The sequence below is a fragment of the Natator depressus genome, chromosome 12 (assembly GCF_965152275.1).
Source record: "Natator depressus isolate rNatDep1 chromosome 12, rNatDep2.hap1, whole genome shotgun sequence".
NCBI classification, from domain to species: Eukaryota; Metazoa; Chordata; order Testudines; family Cheloniidae; genus Natator; species Natator depressus.
Window position 1 is genome coordinate 25,079,158 of NC_134245.1, and position 17,545 is coordinate 25,096,702.

Below are 17,545 nucleotides of genomic sequence, written 5' to 3' on the forward strand. Positions count from 1 at the left end.
CTACATCTGATGTTTGAAATAATTAAAAACTACTACAGAGCTACTTTGCCAAGAACCACGGTAAAACTAGGTTCCTATTATTTACTTTACGGCAGTCAACTGAAGTCTGATTTATACAGTAAAATCCTGGCTCCAGTAAGTCAATGGGGAGTTCTGCCAGTGACTTCAATGGAGCCAGAATTTCACCCACACAATCTTCAGTTAAAACTAAGTACCTTCCTATTTTTAAAAGGCAATATTTGCAAATGGTTTTACAAAACTTCACTGAACATGTGTTAACACCAGAAAGGGCTTGTCTTCACTACCAGGGTAAGTCGACCTAAGTTACGCTACTCCAGCTACGTGAATAATGTAGCTGGAGTCGATGTAGCTTAGGTCAACTTACTCCGGTATCTTCACTGCACTGCGTCAACAGGAGAAGCTCTCTGCTTGACTTACCTTAGTCTTCTCTGGGACCTGGAGTACCGGAGTCGACCGGAGAGCGCTCTGCCATCAGTTTAGTGGGGCTTCACTACATCTGCTAAATCAACATCAACTGCATCGATTACAGCAGCGTTGATCTCCCGGGTAGTGAAGACAAGCCCAAAATCTTGAGATGAGTAAAAAGGTTATGTGTGTATAAAATATTATTTAACTACAGATTCTAGTAAAAGCTTTTTTAATCAGGCTTTTGAGAAAGGAAATGCCCAGATTTTATTTTATATCGACACTACACCATTCTTATGGGAAATCTGTATCTTTAAATTGCCAATCATTTTAGAAAATGAGAAAAATGTCGTCATTTACTAAAAATCATTTAGCTGTAATAAGTAATTTTAATCAAGTGGTTAGAGAGAATGTCACTGGAGCTAATTTTTAAGTGTTATAAACAGATGGGGAATGGGGAATATAGGGGATAGTTGTGCTGTTTTTGTAATCTGGATCATGTTCTGATCAAGTGAAACTGACATGACAAAAACAATTTTAATTTATTCTCTACCTATTTTTGACTTAGGAACACATGGCATGAAAGTAGTCTACACTTGGCAAATGTAAGAGTGGGGAAAAATTAGCATTAGGAATGAAAATAGCCAAACTCCCACTTTTTTTCCCACCAAAAAACTTCAGGGGAGGTGTTTGAAGTCCATTAGTAAAACACAAATTCTATTTCGGAATGTGAAACATGCCTGCGATGTAAATAATCTAAATCTTTAGAAATAACTATAACAAAACTGCTACCACGCATTTCACCTACAGATGAAGGGCACAAAAAACTAGTGTGGGGACAAAATATTTCATACACTGACAAGTAGCAAATTAGGGAGTCTTATAAGTACAATACGATAGTCATGCCTTTCTATTGATCACATATAATTTACATCTTACAAAGATGTGAATTCTTGCATTCTCACTCCACAAGGAAAATCTCAATGATTTATTCATTTCAAATAAAAAATAGAAGGTAGATGAGAAGAATTACTTCACAGGCTGTAGCTTTCTCAGGGCACTAGTGCTAGGCTCTTCTTTCGCACTGCCCGAAGGGACTTTGTGTGCAAGTCCCTCTAATTAACAAGGTGAATCATGCAGCAGTTCTCTAATTAGTGAACAAGACAACCCAATGGAAACAAGCAGTCAGACCTGGTGTACAGATATGGTCAACAAAAAGCATAGCAACATGCCATTAAAAAAATGTATATTTCATGTAAATAAACTACAAAAAGTAAGAGCCAGTGTAAAACCTGTTTTTCTTTTTCATGTTTTATGCTTATAATTGTTTTCAGATATAAATAATGACATACATCAAGGTTTCCAACCGCAAGTCATACCATACCACCTCTCCAAAATCCAAAAGTAGCTAGGTATCCTACTCAAAACAAGCAGCTGCTGAAGGGCCAGTATTTGTTTTCTTGCTTGTTTCTCCATTTTAAAGAGCAGCAGTTACATTAAGCTTAGTTTTGAAAACCCCTAATTAATCCCTCAGCATAGATACATACATAAAATGGGTGTGGTAGTTTCACCTTTGTTATTATTGTCCTATGCATTATAAAAAGCTCTCTCTGTATATATATACATTCCCACAATTTCAGACTTTTGCGTATGGAAGGATGATCAATAATCATAATAAAAATTAGAGAATGGTATCTGCATTGATAAAACAAAATTGGACAATCCAAATTGTACCTCTTGTCACAGAATTCTTCCCAAATATAAACTTCCTCAATCTTTCAACTCCCCACTACGTTTCCCCCAACAAATACCCCTTGCACCTAAAATACCCTCAAAACAAGAAGTAGGATTTTAATTCATTTTCCATTCTTTATTCTAAATTAACTTCCTGGTTTATGCTCTGAAGACCTTAAAAGCACTACAACAGTCAGTGGTAGAAGGTACCAACATTAGTATATGTTTTTCCACAGCAAAGTTGCATAATAATCTCTGCTATTTACACTCCAGTGTTTCTCATCAGATGGACAAAACTGTGGATTAACCTCACCACCAATACCCCACCCTCACAGAGCCCCAAAATAAACACTCTTCCCATCCTCCTCTTCTAACTGGAGAAATAATATCCTTCTGCCCCAACATATCAATGTTGGACAACCTCACTGCTTGGACCATTTCAGTTTTAAAAACATTGGGGTGTAAATACTAGTCCTTATGTAACAGTAGCTCCACAGCTGTAAATTAGAAAATTATTTTTAAACTGCTTTAGCACAGAATTGGATGACTCAAAGTCATGTTACAATGAGGATTCATGATCTATAATGCTATTTCTTGTGAAATTGTGATTGAACAGAAATGTTAAAATAACCTACAAACTATTTAAATATTCTATTCTATCAGTATATTTTCACTTATTATTTGCAAGCTCCTCCTAACTTCTCTTAGATCCCATTCAACATAACCATCCTTAGGACAGTACCTAGCAGCTTTAAACACAGACTGAAGAGTATCCTCTTTTAACATCAAGGCATAACTGATAATCTGCGAACAACTGAACTATGATCAGCCATATGCACAGAGAAAGTATTCAGCAAACAACCTGTCACAAATGCTTATTGTTTCAATAACCAATTCACCAAAGGACTTTGTTTCATAAAATAGATTACAAACACTGGCACATTATTATCAAAAGGCAGTTGTAATTAAATGTGAAACAACTGGAAAAAAACACACCAGATTGAGGTTTACAAGCGGTTGGGTGGATCAGAAAGCTCCAGATTCCTCTAAGCATCTTAATAGAACGAAACCAAAATAAAGTGATTGGAAAAAATGTACTAAATAGGAGATTAAAAATAGGATCTTATCTAACATCAAGAATATCTAAATGGTTGGTTTTTCACCAACTTTTATACACAAGGATGATTTTTATATACATATAAACCCACACTGTACTTAAATAAGAAAATTATATATATATATATATATATATATATATATAAAACCTAACAATAAGAGGCAGTTGTCCATATGTAATATCTTCTATGAGACAATACAATCCATCACCAAGCAGCCAAATTCTGCTATTTGAACTGGTGTAAATCCAAAATACCTCCACTGACATCATTTGAATTACTCCAGAACTGCACCAGTGAGAGAGAGCAGAATTTGACTCAAACTGTTTTAAAGAATAAAAACAGACACTGGAAAATGAACACAAGAGAGTAAACCCACTGAATCAAACAGGCCAAAAGATAATTTCTTAGGCAAAACATTCAGGTCATTGCATCTTTCACTATGTATTCTACCATCTCTACCATTTGCATGATAATGGTTACCACATTCTTAGGTGTTCCTGTCATGGTGACTGTCAGGTTTAGTCTGTGTTTATACAGCTTCAGCCCCACTAAAAATTAATTGAGGGTTTTTATGAAATGTACATTTATTTCTTGAAAGGTTAGTAGTATAGTGGAGCAAATTACAGAAATTTTACCATCATCAATTATGCAACAAGGACAATTTCAGAAATTTGTATAATAGAGATAACAACAGCTCTCAAGGTTGTCAAAGCATGTATTACATTGCCCTATGTTAGCCTGAAAGAAATTTTCATAAATGGAAACAATCAAGAGACTTGAGTTGCACTAGGGGAGAAGTCAAATAGTTTTAGGAGAACAGCTCCTGGGTTGGCATTAATAATTTCCAGTTGTCCACAGCAAATCGAGACTTTAAGGAAGATCTTTTTCCTCCTAGTTCTGTATTAATGAATTGGAACAAGACTAAGACTCCCCTTTTTTGGTGAAAAATTATTGAAAAATCACTTGCACATCTAGCAAAAAAAATGTGCTCAAAATTTGGGAAATTAAGACTTGACACAACTGACAGCAAATTGCCCATTACCATTAATACCTGGGACCAAGAGCAATTTCCTAATTTATTAAAACAATATACCATAAAAAATTGAAATAATGTCTATACACAGCACAAGCAGAACTACCAGATAAATAAAGGATAATAAATATTTTGCACCTACATAGTATCTTTTTCTCAGGGCACTTTACAAATATGAATTAAGCCTCACATCAGCTCTAAATTAGGTAAAATATGGATTGGGACCACATGACATATTGAAATGCAGCCACCTCTGGGGACAGAATGCAGTGGCTGTGAAAAAGTATACTCCATAGTTTAAGACAGGAGTAAAGAGGAATATTTTAATCACTATCACTGGAATTTAGCCCAGGCCCTGAAACAAACACCTCTATTTTCATGAAATGTGCCATAGATTCTTCCATAACCAAAAACTGTCTTGCTCTCTTTTCTTTTCTGAAACATGACAACTCCAGCAGCTCTGTGGGCCTGATCCAAAGTCCTCTGAAGTGAACAGACTTCTATCAACCTCAGTGGGCTCTGGATCATTCTTCATATCCCCTAACACAATGCAAGGGGTGTAGAGTTGACCTCAGTCTGCTCAATCAAGGTACAAGTAGTTAAACAGTTCCTTAGAAGTCTCCCACCCAAGTGTGAACCAGCATGATTCTAACTTTGCTTATGATGTCAGAGGATCACTAACAAAGGTGAGGTGACTGCAGGATTCAAAAGTTCTGAGGGCACTCTAGTAACAATTCCTCTTTTTACACAGTGGAAGAATGCCCTCTCCCCTGCAGCCGGCAGTGTGGGGGAGCACACATTTTGAATAGACTGCAGGAGTAGCATAGCACTCAGATGTGAGAGTACATACCTGGCAGGCAAAGGACTACCCCCTAGGGATATCTCCCCTCCTCCGCCACATATTTAAAGTTTCCTGGTGGCTGTCTCACCCCTTCTGTTCTTAGCTGTAGTGTAAGACCTGTATTTTTAGGATGCTGCAGGTCTCACCGATTGCCTGTTTTGGCATCAGAAAACGAAATTTCCTGCTGGACTAAACTGGCAGACATTTGGTGATCTTTGTCACTTTTCTTACAGTATCATGGGGACACAGTTGATTTAGACTCAATAGTACTTTTAAGTTTAATATCAGGAGATGTAAGAGGTTTAGCTCGTTGCAACTTGTGGCCAATGTCTAGGGCTGATAAAGGCTAAAGGGGCCAGTAAATGAGACCCAGGATTTTGCCAGTGGAACTGTGCCTGTAGGAAAACGGGAGACAAAGTCTTTTCGGCCTGAGGTCCTCTCTAGGTAATCTCTGCCCCCTCACCTGCACCTGTTTTTTCCAAGAACCACTGTTAAACCACAAAGAAGCAGTTTTATGGTGTTTATGTAAGAGGAGTTGGCAATCATCAATGATGGATCTATACTAAAATATACTAAAATCAATCTTCAGTATTTAGTTTCATCTGTCTTGAAATGGGAGCTTGCAAATGTCAAAAGAGCCAAAGGTGGCCTAGACAGTGACCTTTGACAGTAATGTACTTTCAGTGACTTTCCTGATCTGTACCTCTTAGTAAATCACATTAGGTATCCCCTAGATTCTATCACTACACTACAGCAGTGAGACTGTTTTGCTTCTGTAGCACAGGCAGATGCACACCAATGTCAAAAACACTGTGCTGACTCAGGACTTTAGGCCTTCTTACAACAAGAGTTACCATATATTCCCACAATTTAACCACAGCCCTAAAAACCAGCATGCAACATAAAATGACAAATAAAAGCACTAACTAGTGGGATGGCAGAAAATGTCCACATTACCTTCTCCTCTAGAGAAAAGGTTTCCAGAAGACACTTCCCCCTATTGGGATAGTAGTAATACACTATTTAAAAATGTGTTAAAATACCATGCAGAAATGTGTTAAAATACCAACGTTGTTTGCAAGTCCTGCAATACACCACTATTTTAAATGACGAAATGGGTTCTCAGAAAACAAAAAAACCTCTTCTGTATCAATTATGCCTCCAAACATAAGAAATAGAACAAACATATAGCACCCTTGTTCCAGTTTTTCCCTTCTACATGGAAAACATCTTACATCACTCTGACTTCCCCACAGTCAAAACATGGAAGCTAATCGCAAGCTTCAACAATATTCTTTCAAGACTAAATAGGAACAAGAAATCCTATGAACTGTTACTTGAACTGCCTAATAATCCAAAGAAAATGAGTGACTTTCCTTCAGACATCTAAATTTCACAGACATTCAAATCCATGTCTGGTAAACACACACTTAAGGGAAAACTGACCACTGACTAATGTTTACATTAGAAATGGTAATAATGCAATTTATTTACTTTTAAAAAATATTACTACTAGAGGGAAAACAGGTACTTTTTTTTTTAATCAACAACACGCTGAGCAGTCTCTCATTATTCAATTAAGATGAAAAAAGAAAAGGAGTACTTGTGGCACCTTAGAGACTAACCAATTTATTTGAGCATAAGCTTTCGTGAGCTACAGCTCACTTCATCGGATGCATGTAGCTGTAGCTCACGAAAGCTTATGCTCAAATAAATTGGTTAGTCCCTAAGGTGCCACAAGTACTCCTTTTCTTTTTGCGAATACAGACTAACACGGCTGTTACTCTGAAACCTATCAATTAAGATGATGTGCCTACCTGTAGAGTGTTTAATGGAGAACACAAAATATTTGTAATGCAAAGACTAAACTAAAAACAGCAAATGAAAGCAATACACCTTTAGTCTTCCCCAGACATATTAATGATCAGCTGCCTGGTTTGTATTTTAAGTATGATTAGAAAGCTATGCATGCATCTAAATATAAACAGAAATGTCTGTTTTACAAATCACAGAAAATGATACTTCAACTTTTACCCTTATTACAACCTGTAATCTAACCAATAATAGTTAATATTTTATTTGGTTAAACTGACTGATATTGATGATAATTAAGGCTATGAGTCAGTCACGGAGTCCGTGATTTTACGTGACCTCCGTGACTTCAGCCCCGGACGGCGGGTCTCTGGCTTCCAGTGTGTTTATTGCCCACATCCTGGCCATGATTTTTACTAAAAATACCTGTGCCAAAACTAATGATAACAAAACTAACCTTTACAAATGTTTATAGGAATATATAGCCTCAAAAATGTAATAATTAAGGGCCAAATCCTGTTGTGCAGGGTTTCCTGTTGGAGAACCACATGGGAAGACTATTGTATACAGCTACAGAGACAGACATACTGGATATCAAATCACATAACTTCTCTCTGCCTCATTTACCCATCTGTTAAATAACAGAATATTCTACAGAAGTGTTGTGAAGATTAATGCATTCTTTCATAAATCACTATGAGATGCACAAGGAAAAGTTGTTATAATCTCAAACAAAAAAAAAACACCCTACACCTGTTCTGACAGAATGAAGGTTGAAATTAAATAGCCCTTTGAAACACTAACATTGTAAAAAAGTCTCAATGACTGCTATAAAGATTTGAACACCAAGCTTAACTCTGCCCCTGTATTCTGGTCCGTCTTTCACCTGCTGGTTGGAGATGATTATAGCATTTGCCACAGAAAACTTCAGTCTGCTCTACTAAGTATATACTAAGTATATAAATTGCCAAATAATGGCCATTATTTGGAGAATGTTAGAACAGACACCTTTGATTTCAGTCTATTATCAGGTAGAGGGGGTTTCCACTATGTATCAGGAGTGTCAGGGTAGATGGGGGATAGACTTTTCTATCTGGGCCTTGCACTAAAGAGACTAAAAATGTGTCAGCAGGAGGTATGACATTATATGACATAATATGACACTATATTCTGGTGGTATACAAATAATAATCAAAAGAAATGTAAGTGTAATTTATCAGGACACAGAATTAAGTTATATTTTTAAATATAAACCAATTTATGGTATTTAGATTCTTTTAGCTTGGTACCATATTGATCACTGGATAGTAAAATATTTCACATCATCATATTTTTATTAGACATGTTTGTGCAAATATTTAAAGTACGGTACATGTGACCATATGATAAATTAAAATGAATGTTTATATTAGACTTTTAAAAAAGTATCTCTTACAGAACTAGGTTTGCAGTAACTGAATTTTGTACTTTATGTAAACATTGCTTTAGTCACAACATTTCTACTTAGCTTAAGAGTTTCCTATTTCCCACAAGGACACCTGTCACCTATGACTGTTCTGGGATAAACATAATTGCCAGCATCATAGAAATGTAGGGCTGGAAGGGACATCGAGAAGTCAAGTTCGTCCCCCTGTGCTTAAACTTACACCATCCCTGACAGGTGTTTGTCCAACCTGTTCTTAAAAACCTCCATTGACGGGGATTTCACAATCTCCCTTGGAAGCCTATCAGTTATTACAAGGAACTCATCAAAATGTTTTATTAATATGGCTATTGTCTTTGTATTTTGGAGCTTTAAATAGCATGTATATATTCTAAGAAGCCTGACACCATATGATAATCACGGATAGAATCTAATTAGTCCAGAGAGAGAGACTAGAGCCCAGGCCTCCTGTTCTCCATCCACTGGATAACACTGCTATAAGCACAATAAAATGTTGATATTAAATATACATCACAGGATTGAGTGCTCAAATACCTGGGATTGTGTCTACTTTTCTAGAACTAAATCTAAGGCTTTGTCTACACTTTTTTGGTTTTTTTTTTTTTTTTTTTTGCATTAGTGTAGCTACAGTTTTGTAATGAGGGAAAACCTCAACAATAAGGGCCTGTCCTTCAAATATGTACAGCAAAAAAATCAAGTTTAGTTGGTAAAAATGCTTTTTGAGACTCTAATTTTAAAACTTTGCATGAACCTTAAGAATTAATTCTTAAAGTTTAAGTAATAGGAAAACTGATTAGGGCAAAAAATGTTCACATAAGGATACTAATTTTCCACTTATATTGTTCCAGCTGTTATCCTGTTAATTAAAATAAACTACTGATTAATAAATAAATTTATTCATAGCAAAAATATGGACAATCAAATTTGATGTGACCTTCTGTGTAAACATTTTTAATTCTTCAACCATACATATTTTTTAAAAAACATAATTAGTATTCACTGACTGGAAATATCTGTCTTAATTGACATTGCTGTCTGCAGCTTTTGTAAATGTAATATTTCCTGAGTTGGAAAATCATGACAGACTGATACCACCGAAACAAGACATTCTAAGTGTTAGTACCAATTGACACTACATGGTATTTCTCATCACATTTAGTTAACAATGACATTTGATGCCAGTGATGGTGTCAATTAAAATGTGAAGCATTTATGGTTTCTATATTATAGTTTAAATACACATATGTAAACAATAGGAACTATTTTTTCAGATCCCTAATCTAAAGGGATACCAAATCTCAAAACATATAGTTTGTTCACTAAGAAAGATCAAACATGGGTTTGTACCAATACAGATAATTAGAAGTAAAATTAACTTCTAAAACATTAACTACAATAGAACTACAATCAGTGTCCCACAAAAAATAAACATATATGAGGTAGGATAAATTGTTTCACTCTGCACAAAGATCTATGTGCACTACATGGGTATAATACAGGATGTGATATACCAGATCAGACCATTAAGCTCATCAAGACCAGTATATCCTGTCTGTTGCAGTGATCAACACTGGATGATTCTTAGGAAGACAAAAACCCATCTCCAACTATGGATCACTTCCATTGTTCTCTCGAGGGAGAAGTAGTGTGGTTTATTGAAGAAGACTGGATGTAGTTTAGATTTTTCCTGTACTGAAAGGGGCAATCTTCAGCTTGGGAAAACTTTGGGGTAGAGGGAAGGCAAAAAAGCTCTCTCTTCATGCTCACCTCCAATTAATCCACTTCTTGTCTAAACCAGTCTTTCCTGCTTCACAAGACTTGGCTGGAAAGAGATTAGGGCCTTCCTCTTGATCCTTGGCATTTTGCCTTCTATTGTCCAAACTCCCATTCCTGAATAGGAACTGTAATGTCATGCCTTACCCTCCAACCAAACAGTTCTTTTATTTTACAACTCTGCCTTTGCAAGAGATGCTATGAAGAGTCTTGGTCCCTGATATTACAAACACGTATGTGTGTGAACAGTTCTGTGGAATTCAGTAAGACACTCTCTTGCCTAAAGTCACACACAAACATAAATGTTTGTAGGATCGGGGTCTAGACTGTGTTTTAGCCTTGGAAATTTAGCAGAATGTGATAATTCTGCAGATCTGTAGTTAAAAAAAAAATCTATGAAGAATATTTAACTATTTGTTAAAGATATTAATATTTGTATTTTAGTAGCACCTAAAGGTTCCAGTTGAGGATCAGAACTTCATTATGCTAGACTCTGTATGCATATATAATGATATATTGCCCTGCCCCCAAAGGCTCACAATGAAAGTAATTTATCAGGATTTGTGCTGGTCATGGTACCATACTGCATGTCTGATGTTGTCTTTCTTCAAAAAGACAAAAATATTGTAAAAATAGTTCCAATTAGTATGCTTGATAATACAGAGGGTTTTCATGGGAGTATCTACTTCTTTCTGAATAGCAAGTTTGCACAGAATGAAAGTCACAGGAACTTTAACTGTAGAAAAGCCATTTACCCCAAAGCTTGACTGTCTGATATATATCTTTGTCTTAACACAACTTTTTTCTATCATTTTGATAAAGAGAAGGAATGACTAAAAATATGTTCAGTTGGCAATTGCTCAACATAATGGAAAACTTAATGGGCCAAATTCAGACCTGTGGTGTTTTCTATAGCCCTTGTCCACACTGGAAAAGTTGATAAGTATTTTTCTGCACTAGGTAGCTCCACCGGGTGACAAACAACGGAAGCTATAATATATACAGGAAGCTTTTGTCTGGTTTGGGGGTTTTTTTTGTTCTTTTGTTGTTGTTTTTTTGACCACTGTGTTGTTTAACCTTACTCACATAATAATAAAAATGCCTGTACTCCATCTATACAACAGCTTTAGTATTGACAGAATTGGTACAGAAAAATGTTTACAAAATATTCCAGTTTAGATGCACCTTTACTGGTCAAAAAGAGCATTAAATCAATCACTATTCCAAGATCAAATTCCTAAGATTCTCCTCCTTTCTTTCAATCTTCTGACCCTCAGATGATTTAGGGAGCTAAACAGAGATTTAATTTAAACTTATTTTCTGTTCAGGAGCTCAATTCCTGGACAGAAAATAATTTGTTATAAAAGTCCTTTAAGAAAGAATAGATTGTTTCTTACCAAACTCGTTATGCTTTTGGTTTTCAGCAAAACCTGAATATAGGGATAATAGCAGTAAATCTGTTTCAGAGTAACAGCCGTGTTAGTCTGTATTCGTAAAAAGAAAAAAGAAAAGGAGTACTTGTGGCACCTTAGAGACTAACCAGTTTATTTGAGCATGAGCTTTCGTGAGCTACAGCTCACTTCATCGGATGAAGTGAGCTGTAGCTCACGAAAGCTCATGCTCAAATAAACTGGTTAGTCTCTAAGGTGCCACAAGTACTCCTTTTCTTTTTTCTTTTTAGCAGTAAATCTGAATCTATTTACAAGCAAATACCACTCCTATAGAATTATTGAGATATATTCAATACAATGTTAAGAAATTATTTATTGTAGAATTATTTTTGATATCTTAATAGTTAAATATCCTGAGCTGAATCAGAATTACAATATTTAGCTTAGAAGCAATTTTTCTTTTTAGTCTGGGAACAAGAATGGTTTCATAGTTCCATGTCAGTGTTCAAGCCTTGTAAAATGCGTGTGTACTCAGTGCTCTGACAGACTACCTCACTTTTTTTTTTAAAAGAGTGAGGAGTGTTATAGCTTTGCGTACAAATATATCTAACATCCTTTCCAAACACTTTTTGCATATATTATCAGAATAGGCTGCATTTCAAAAGCTAGATGCTTAAGGCCAATTTAACCCTCCTACAATGAAAGCCACACTGGGTGAGGCAGAGAAAGTGTAGCAACCAAGTGGAGGGCACCACAATGCCCAGAGGGTTGCAGCATGCATAACACCTCCAAGGGCACTGGGAGAAACATGCTCCCTGACAAACTCATGCAACAGCTGCAGAAGAGGTGCAGTCTGCACTCAGTGTATCCCTACACAGGGTGTGACAATTTGGAGGAATCTGTCTATGTACAGCTTATGAATTCTGTTTGATATTGAGGACACTCTGTATCTGGGTCAGAGTGAAAACTCCATTTTGATTGGAAGGCTAATCTTTGCCTTCTCTACTGTCTTTTGCCTCCATGCTGAGCTAAATCCACAAAGGCAACAGGAGAAATTCTTGCACCTGGCACAGGGCTAATAGAGGGTTAAACTTTGGGTATCTCTAGACCGAAATTAAAAACCCGAGGCTGGCTCATGCAAGCTGGGGGCTTGTGGGGCTCAGGCTAAAGGGCTGTTTAGTTACAGTGCAGATGTTCAGGCTTGGGCTAAAGCGGGAGCCTTGGGACTCTCCTCCCTTGCAGGGTCCCAGAGCTCAGACTCCAGCCTGAGCCCAAACGCCTACGTCTCAATTAAACAGCCCCTTAGCCCAAGCCCTGTAAGCCCATGTCAGATAGTATGGGCCAGCCTCAGGTGTTTAATTGCACTGTAGAAATATCCTTTGACAATCATCCATTTAAAAGGTGCACGCTTGGACAAAGAGACAACTGATGCTCAAGGTAAACAAGATTTTTTGTCTGAACTCTAGAGGTGTGGTAACTACACAACAGATCACCCAGTCGGGGATTTTGAAATGAAACTGAGCAGGAAGTCACCTGACAAAGTAAGGGACTCTCACTGGTCATTTTTTTCAGGGTGGGCGGGGTGGGAGAGAGACTCCATAATGAGAAGCTATATGTTGGAGGACAGAGGAGAGGAAAGATCCTGGACTCTCTACAGGACTTTAGCCTATGACCAAAGAATGACTGAGTGGTGAAGAAACTGAGGCAGGGAAATTGCATTTTGCAGTTGACTTTCCATTCTTTCAGCTCTCTAGATCTGTGTATCCTTATGTTAAGTAAAGAGTAATTTATTTTAAACTCCTGTGAAAGTCTGTCTGTGTGTGCTTGTCTGCTTCACTATCACATGCCCTTGAAGAGGTGAATTATAAACACAGAGCATCCACATGGCTCGAGTTCTGGGAAAGTGCTTAAGTTACGGAGCAAGCTGAGGGATCAGCACTGGTCCTGGGGGTGCAGGGCAGATGGCTCATGTAGCTCCATTTCTGCAATGGGGACAGCCTGTGTCCTGGAAACGTGCCAGACAGGCCAAGGAAAGCCGGTATTGAAACCTACTCAAATCAAGGGAAGCTTATAGCACATGGGTCCAGTGGATTGGGACAGATACAGCAACCTGGTGAATGTCCAGCAGAGAGAGCTTTACTAAGGGCTGCGTGCATGACACAACCATTGCCCCATCCTCAACAAACGCCTTGGAAGAGCTTTCTCATTTCAGAGGTATTGCTACTATTGTGCAAATATTAAAAAGGTGAACTGCTAGCACAGATAAGGATAATACCCCTGGAGTGTACTCAAAGTGAAATTTAGTCCCTACTGAAATCAATCGAAGTTTTGCCATTGACTTCCATGGGGCCAAGATTTCCCACCCATGGAGTACAGTGCCTCTGAGACAAGATTCTGACTGGGGGTTATCTAAATTGATCTGGACTCTGGACGCATGCCCTACTATACTGTGTTCATGGTGTTTACTTTAAGTTTTTATTACTATGTAATATCCTTTGTTAGTGATGACACAAATATTTTAACCTAGTTAATCTATTAGGATGAACAAACTCAGCTACTTCACTTTCAGCCTAAATAGGCATTTCAGTTAATGGACACTGAATATATAGCAAGCTATCCATAACAGAAAGGATGCTCAGGATCTCACCTGCTCTATCTTTCTTTGAAACCATTTATATTATTAATTACTAGATGCTGACTTAATTATTCCTAATCTTTCTCTAATCTTGCTAGCAGTTATATAGTCTGTTTTATGTCCTATTTAATGAACCCTTTTTATGGATGTTAGAGAACTCATTTCTCTAATACATATTTGTAGTTGACTTTCCATTCTTTCAACTGACTGAACAATTGCCATCATATTTTTTAAAATTTGATTTTGAAAGGTTTAACAATGTAATAAAAAGTAAATGTTGTCCACAAATGTTGCTACTCCTTGTACAGGTTCAACTGACAATCACACTGTATCTTTCTTATTTCAGAATGTAGCCTAGGTTTAAATACTCATGTAGTTCAGTATACAAGCGAAGAGGAACATTTTTCTTGCAATAAACTCGCTTAAAGATAATGTTGCATCACTTTGTTAAATAGGTTTAATATTAAAATACACTGACTGATCACTATCTTGTCCTTGTTACAAGGAGAGTTGCACCAGTTTAATGAAGGCATGAATTTTAACTGAAAGTTAAACAAGTGTAAACCCCTGTGTGAACAGTTATTTTCATTTAGCTTAAATCAATTTGGAACAGGTTTAAACTAAACTTAAATAGGCCACTCAAACAAAAATAAGAGTGACCACCATAGGAGTTTGCATCAGTATAACTAAAAAAGTGCAAGCCTGTGTGTAGATAAAGCCTCAGTGTGATAGATAGTGTCCACAGTAGGGCTATGTATAACTAGGTTAGTTATGATGTTTAATACGTTTTTTTAACCAAATTTAAAACTAGTTTGTGCTAATTTGGTTTAAAAAAGATGTGACCGTCCAGAGGTCCTGAGCATAAAAGGAAGTTTTAGAACCTGTACCCTTTGCTTTTATTTATTTTTTCCTTCCCTTATCTCTTCCTATTATAATCTTTTCCTATACTTTGATATCTTTCTTCCCAACTGTAAAACTAGGTATTTCATCCTTTAGATTTGTCTTCTCCATAAACCATCGCTAAGCCACTCCTTTCAGATTTCACCTTTCTCCCCTTATATACTTCTCTCTCATCTCCCACACTGGTCCCATTCTCTGCACATCATTGTCTTTATTTCTAGTGCCCACACCTGGGACTTCTCTTTGCTTCTAAAGTCTCCACCCACTTTGACTCTGAGTTTACCTGGGATGGATCCAGAGCCCAGTCCTAATCACTCTACAAATGAGAATAAAGAGATAATATCAGAATGTTTGGGTGGGTAATAGAAGGAATATGCTGGCTGGCATCGCCCTTCAAATACAGGTATATCAACAGCCTTGAAACATTACACATTTACAAAGCCTCTGAACCCTTCCAGATAATGGTAAAATTCTCAAATCTTTATCAAAAGAAGAGCAAATTTATGACTTGCAAGCATAAAACATCCATTATGCTTCATAAACGCCAACGCTATCCAGGAAATAAGACTAAGCTCCAAAGCGCTGTGCATAATATAAGAGACTTGGGTGTCCTCAGCATACCTGACTAAATAATAGTGTCTAGCCACCAGCCAGAATGGCAAATGAGCAACAAGTGTCTTCAAAATCCAACATTCAAGTCATTTTTATAGATTAGGGAAATATTGATTTCAATTCCGCTAATCTTCATAAAGCTAACAATATCACCTTCATAATTTACAAAACCTGGAGGGAGACCCAAATCTCCTCTTGAATAGAGATCATCTGAACATTTAAGAGCAGACCAGCTGGCAGAGAAGTTATAAAACTGAGCCTTTTTTGAAAAGTTAATTCAAAGTCTTTAATTTCAGATAATATAATGCCCCAACTACCATCTGGCTAGTATATCATCTTTTGTATTGCAAAGTCAGTCGTTTTGTCTCAGTAGCACCAATGCAACTGTATTCAGTGTCAGTATTCATTCAGCAACTGATCCAACTAAACTATATGGAAAAAAAAACAAACCACCCTAAACTAAAATACACTTCTACTTACTTTTTGTACTCTCCACCCCTTTTCGGGACATTCACTGCAAAATATATTTTAAATATATATTAAATATATTTAAATATTTGTAGGTGAAAAGATGCTCAGTAAACTGAAGAAAAAAATTCAGAACCCTAATTACTGAAAAATGAGTCTTATCTTATAGTCATATGGTTTTAAATATGTAGAATGAAATTCAACTTCAGAGAGAGGGAGAGAGCCAGCGAATTATGCACTTTCATTAGAAGGGTGGGAAACAAGGCAGGGCTATTGTACAAAAGAACAGGGTGCAGCATTCTGAAACAGAAAACCTGGAATTCATTCTACATTTGTTCATTCCAACCAGTTACCATATTCAGGAACAATTACTATTTTAAAGTCACACAGCAGTTTGATCTGAGCATTACTAATTAGATTACCAACAAAATACTTGCTAACTCAATAATAAAGCAAGATTATTATTTTTTTAACATTTTCTTCTATTCACAAGTCTGTACAGCATCACTCCCCCTAGTGGATCAAGAAATGCAATATATATCAAAATTACTTTGAATATTTCACAGTAAGAAAAAGAGATGCTCACTGCAGTTGCTCAGAGCAAAAGCAACCAAATCTGCTAGACAGTAAGTCTTTCAGCACAGCTATAAAGAATTCATCTTATTTCAGTCTGATTACTTGCTAAAACACATATTTTTACTAAAAGAGACCATTTTTCCTTCCCCTACCTTCCAATTAACTAATAAGAAGAGCACTCAATGAGAGATTATGACACCATACCACCAACAAACGGCAAATATTTCTAGGATAGTTTACTTACAACGACAAAATAATAAAAAAAGAATTAAATCTAATAACTATCTTAGCTTTGCAGGCAGTATAAACTACAAATGTCTGAACCGTGCCTCATTCTCACTTTCAACGGTAGAATAGCTTTTGTGGTTATCTCAACAGCCTGTTTTGCTACATTTGATTACCTTCAATTATTTTTACATATTTTCAAAACTGATTTTCTTTTTGTATCTATGCCTGGGTATCTTTGTTGGTAGCTGGTATGACAATTCCAGGGCTTTTCCAGGAAAGTAGTTGATTAGTGAAATTTTCAAAATATTTTCAAAATCCTTAGTCCAGACAGGCAGTGACCCATGGCAAAAAGTTCAAATGAACTCTTTCTGACATTTCTTCTTCATTATATATTTCATATCTATTCACAGTAATTCACGTTATGGAAGAAATTAATATACATTTCATCTATGTACTTCAAAAAAGAGCAGCTTTTTTGATTCTCACCATATATACATGAGATCTGTATAGCAATGGAAATTATAAAACACTGACCACACAGAGCAAATATAGAA

The 17,545-nt window shown here is 36.5% G+C and overlaps 1 protein-coding gene across 1 annotated transcript in view; it reads right to left on the bottom strand.

The window, feature by feature from the left end:
• Positions 1 to 17,545, bottom strand: part of LOC141996592 (transcription initiation factor TFIID subunit 4-like) — a 187,394-nt gene that overhangs the window by 77,705 nt on the left and 92,144 nt on the right. The gene's annotated exons all lie outside the window — the stretch shown is intronic.